Raw genomic sequence first — 6,000 nt, 5'->3', positions numbered from 1 at the left:
GTCAATGAATTTGTGGCTGAAAGGACTTTTCAATCTTAAATTGGTGACAGGAAGCCTGGCTGGGGGAAGAAAAGAGGTAAAAGAGAACTGTATGTCATTGAGGGGAACAGATTATGCTAGTTGGAGTGGGAAGGCTTTAGTATAAATAAGGTGCGAAGGATTTCAGGCAGCTTTAACAATTGTTTAAAAATACAGATGTAATTAAATTCTCACTCTGTAAGACATTCGAGCAGTATAGATAGAGTCTAAATACTCTCAGGTGTGTTTCCTTCCCAGAGGTGATTGCTATAGTCAAGTTCATGGCCAGCTCCCCGATCTTTTCTCTGCCTGTGTATACATATGTATGTGTCTGCAGAAAGCCGAGGCTTGGCTTTCTCTTTTTCCCCCCATACAAATGGTAACATTTATGTTCTTCTGCAACCTGCTGCTTTCCTATCCTGGCTTGTGTCTCCAAGGTCTTCCCCTGTCACTGTACATAGGTCTGTTTCATCCGATGTGCTGCACATATTTGAATATAGAGATGTACCATGGTATGATCCTTCCTCAGGCAGTTTCTTAAAGATATTTTCCCTATAGCTTGATAGCAATAAAGAAATATATGCTATTACCTGCATTCTGAAATACAGCACGTGTCATGTGATTGCAGCTACCCCAATCTTTGGGTACTCAGACCCTAGCATTGTCAGCATGGCCACCGTCTGTACTGTAGGAGTGAAAAGGGGATTTCTCTTCCACCATCTGAGGTGCACTGGATACCCTGACAGTGACAGATGAATGGGACAAAGACAGCCACGTTTATCATGCACACAGAGGCAGTCACATAGTGTGATCACACACAGCCCCAGAATGATGTAGAAGCTTATTGACCCCTTTTCCACAGGGAAGGGAAGATTGGGGAAATTTTTAGGGGGCTAGGAAATGATTTTTAGGGGAACATAGTGGGTGTGAAGGATAGGTACTGGCCTAGGACAAAGTCTGTTGGTCCCACAGACTAGACAATGGTTTGTAAACGATTCTTCTTTTTTTTTCTTTCCAGTACCGGGAATCGAACTCAGGACCTTGTGCTTGCCAGGCAGGCGGGGTGGCACTGAGCTACATCCCTGGCCCAACCCTGGTGATGCACACCTGTAATTGCAGCACTTTTGGGGGGTGAGCCAGGAGGACTGCAAGTTCAAGCCCAGCCTGGGCAACTAGTGACTTAGCAAGACCTTGTCTCAAAATAAAAATAAAATAGGATAAAATAAAATAAAAATGGTCTGGGGATATTGCTCAGTGCAAAAGTCCTGAGTTCAAGCACTGGTACTGCAAAAAAAGAAAAAGAAAACATTCTCTGAACACTAATCATGTGCTAAGAATTGCCATCAGGGGGAAAACAAAATATCCCTTGGTAGAGTGAATATGTTACTTCCATGCTTTGGTAGCAAGGTAGCCTGTGGAAGGGAACTTGGCTGTTGGCTAGAGGTTGTTGTGGGACCTTCTTAGGGGTGTATAAGTCAACTTTCCTGTTGCTGGGTCACAATACCTGACTGTCATTATTTAAATGTTTAGTTTAGCTCTGGTTTCAGGAGATGCAGTCCATGGTCAGCTGGCTCCAAGGCAGAAACATCATGGTGGAAGTGTGATGGAGCAATGATGCTTAGTTCATGGATATCAGGAAAAAGAGCAGGAGAACAGTGCCAGGGACCATATATGTACCCAATGCTATGCCTCCTTCACTCATTCAGATGTACCCAGAAAATGTTTTACTAATCTCCTGAGTTTCTTAAACCTATCAAGTTGACACGGTTAGCTGGCTGTGGTGGTGGATGCCTGTAATCCCAGCACATGGGAGGCCGAGGCAGGAGGATTGCTGTGAGTTCAAGGCCAGCATGGGCTACATAGTGAGTTCAAGACCAGCCTGAATTACATAATGACATGCTGCCTCAAAAATAATAAAATAAATAAAGAAAGAAAAAGGGAAAACTGAAAAAAAAGTTGACACAATTAAGCTTAAGAATCACAATCCACCCCTTATCAAATTGACAACCAAGGGCTAGGGATTTAGCTCAGTGGTGCTGCACCTTCCTCAAAAGCGCAAGGTCCTGAGTTTGATCCCTGGTACTGGAAAAAAAAAAAAGAAGAAAACAAACAAACAGAAACAAATTGACAACCAATCACATGTCCTTAAGCCATATTTAATCCCCAAATAAGCCCAAGGTCATAATTCCACCAGCATGATGCAGCTATCTTGTGTACAACCAAAAATACAATAGTCTCCTCCCAAAAGTATCAAAAGTTTTAGCATTTTTCAAAAGTCTGGGTCCACGTTTCTTCTGAGACTCATGGCAAACGCTTATCTGTGAATCTCTGTTAAATTTAAAAAGAAGTTACATAATCTCAAGGCACAATGGTACCCAGTCAACATTCCCATTCTGAAAGGGAAGAATAGGCAGATAGAAAAGAACAGAACTAAAGTGAGCTAGAAACCAGCAGGGCAGACATTAAGTCCTGTGGCTCCATGTCCAGCATCCAGGGCCCACTATGAGATGTGAGTTCCAAAGGGCAGCCCTACCCGTTTCCTTGCTAGTTGGGCTCTTTCTTGAACTTGCTCCATTTGTGGCTTGCAGCTTTCTTTAGCAGACATTCCACTTTCCTGGCATCTCCCACATCCTGAGATCTCCACTGCCCTTTCAGCTTCCCTCTCATAGCATCACACACCCATCTTTCAGAGGCGCCCTGCCTAACCTTCCAGGCCCCCCCTTTTGTGTAATCTTGCTGGAAGCCTCCCTGACTCCACAACTCTGGCATTCTGCATGTGAGTAAAAGCATAGTGTGGACAATATCAGGACCTGTTTTCAGTGGAGCAGTAGCTGGGCCCCCTTGGACCATGGCTGCACTGGCCTCTGAGTGCCTGGATAGCTGAGCATGGTGAAATGAGTCCTAGAACCAATTCTCCAGGTAACCCTTCTTGAGTAAGTGTCCTGGGGACTCTCTTCTCAAATGAAAGGTGTATACTTTTGCATCTTTAAGCCTTTAATGGGTGAGGTCTTACTGATTTCTGAGATGCCCTCCAGGCATTTTTTTCTTAGTCTTTTAAAGTACTTGGTTTCTTTTCATTGACAGTAATTTTTTCAGCAGTCATACTTCCTTTGACCCCAACTTTATACATGGTTCCTTCCAGGGAAAATTTTCAGTTTTTAAAAATTTTCTGCTCTGCTTTTGCCCCTAATTCTCACTATAAACTTCACTGAAAGCAGCCAGAAGTACCCATGTCACAGGCTGAATGTTGGGCTGTCTTGAAATTTCCTCTGCCAGATCAATTAGTCTATAGACTGTAAACTCATCCTACTGCAAAAGTTTCAGGACATGGGCAAAATGAGGACAAATTTTCTCCCAGAGTATAACACACATGGCCTCTAATTAAACTACCAATGGAGTCTTTGTTCCCAACTGAAACCTCCTGAGATTGGCTTTTATTGCATTCCTATTGTTATTCTTATCTTTTGAAGTCAACTATAATCAACCATCAGGCTCTGCTTATAGCATCCTAGAGCTTCTCTAGCATCTCCAAACTTTTCCAAACTCTTCCTAAAAACCAGTTACATGTGTCTAAGCCACATGGTCAAGGACAGTTACAGCAAGAGCCCCATTCCAATTTTCTGTATTAGCTTTCCTATTGCTGGGACACAATACCTGACACTCACAACTTAAAGCAGGAGAGGTTCATTTTGACTCAGTTTCATGAGCTTCAGTCTATGGTCAGCTGGCTCCAAGGCAGAAGCATCATGGTGGAAGAGTGTGACAGAGTAAAGATGCTTAGTTCATTGTTGCTAGGAAGCAGAACAGGGGAACAGTGCCAGAGAGGAAAGAGCCAGTATACAGTACCCAAGGTCATGCCTCCATGACCCAGCCAGACACGCCCAGAAATGTACTTTACTAATCTCCTGGGTGTTTAAGTCAATCAGGTTGACATAATTAAAAATCACTGTCATGGGGTAACCAGGCCTGTGCTAAAGGAGGCCTTAGCTTGTGGAGGGTGAGCACTGGGGCAGGAACAGGCTTGGCTTAAACCTTGCTCAGAGGCTGTCCAGAGCAGACATTGGCTTTCTAAAAAATCAGGGCTGTAGTTCCAGCTATTGGGAGGCTGAGACAGGATGATCCCTTGAGTTTCGGAGTTTGAGGCCAGCCTGGGTCTCCACAGTGAGACCTCTCCCTCCCTCTCTCTCTCTCTCTCTCTCTCTCTCTCTCTCTCTCTCTCTCTCTCTCTCTCTCTCTCTCTCTCTCCAAACAACAACAACAAAAAGAAGATCAGGGCTTAGAAGCCCCTTTGGCATAGAAGAGGGTGGGATGGAGCACAGGTGAAAAAGCAGATCTCAGGCTGGGGATTTAGCTCAGTGGTTCTGCCGCCTGCCTTGCAAGTGCAAGGACCCGAGTTTGATCCCCAGTACCAAAAAAAAAAAAAAAAAAAGAAATCGAAAAAGCAGATCTCCCCCACCGGCCAGGTGAAGACACAGCAGCGAAGCTGAGTCTCTGGCCTGGCCACATCCTTTTCCCATTTGTCAACTGGAGGAGAAATCTCATATGCTGCTGTTTGGTATCACTCACTATGTTTAGTTACCAACAACTTTGCTGTCAGCCCCTTGGACCTCTTGCTCTTGGGTGAGGATCCTTCATATGCTCTGCTGGGGAGGCTAAATTCATCCTGTTTGTTTTTGTTTAGGGATGAGGGACCATTTTCATAGGCTTTGGCTGTGCTAGGGTATGGCTCAGAACCCATCTGGAATGAAGAAGCTGAGATACCTAGGACCTCAACTCCTTTCACTTGGGGCTGCAAGACAACTTTTGACATCAAAATACTGAATCAAATTGTACTGTGGGGCCAGTGAAGGGAGAGAGAGGAGAGGAGTGGGGTTATGTTTCCCCTTTTCACAGGGTGATGGGAGTTCCAGTGTTGACAGGGGCAGGGGGACCTGGCCAAAGGTATTCCCCTTGTTGGGAGAGAGGCTGGTCCTGGTATAACATGGTTTAAGCAAGATAACTTCCTGGAAGGGCAAAGGTTTGCACATCAGGGCCAGTGAGGGTCGATATCTATTTTATATTTCTATTTTCAGTATTATAATAAACATCTATTAACCATTTCAGTCAGGTTAGCTGGACTCTGGGAATTTAAGGAAGGTGCCCCTTTCCATAGCTGCTGTTTATGGTTATTGAGCAGTTAAAATGTGTCTACTCTGAAGAGAAATATAACATACACATCAGTTTTCAAAGACTTACTGGAGGGGAGATTTTAACAATTTAAAGTTTGGATTGTATGTTGAAATGATAATAATTTGATTGTATTGGGTTCAAGAAAATTAGATGGGATTATAGGCCTATACCTGGTGTCCAGTCTTGTCCTTTAAGTCTTAGAGTGACCCTCAGCAACCCTGAATGGGTGGGGAGGGAGAGAACAGTGAAGATATGAAAATATTACCAGGATGAATTAATTCAACACACCATCTTCCCTTGAGGGGTTGCAGAAATAGATGTGTTAGGAAACCTATTAAAGATTGGCATTGCTATGGTTTGGACCACATTAGCTGGGTATAAAAGGTAAGAGAGGGATAGAAAAAAGTTGGATAATAGATGCTAAAATACATTTATAGAAGAGGAATAAATTCTAGTGTGCTACAGCACAGTAGGGTGACTAATGAACCCAGGGCCTTGTACATGCTAAGGGAGATCTCTACTGCTGGGCTACATCCCCAGTCCTTTTAATAATTTTTGAGACAGGGTCTTGCTAAATTGCCCAGCCTGGCCTTGAAGTTGTGATGCTTCGACCTCAGCCTTTCAATTAGCTGGGATTACAGGCATGTGCCACCACCTCTGGTTTAAAACATTCAAAATATGTTTCATAAAGAACTGGAAGAGAGGAATTTGAAGACTTCTAACACAGAAAAGAAGTGTTTAAGGAGATGTGAATGCCAGTTACCTTGATGTGATCATTACACATTGTACACATCTATACACTGTACCCCATAA

The sequence above is a fragment of the Heterocephalus glaber genome, unplaced genomic scaffold (assembly GCF_053883595.1).
Source record: "Heterocephalus glaber isolate CG9 unplaced genomic scaffold, H.glaber_assembly_v1.0 deba00001452, whole genome shotgun sequence".
Taxonomy (NCBI): domain Eukaryota; kingdom Metazoa; phylum Chordata; class Mammalia; order Rodentia; family Bathyergidae; genus Heterocephalus; species Heterocephalus glaber.
The sequence above is the reverse complement of the archived record's forward strand: the minus strand, read 5'-3'. Positions refer to the sequence as shown.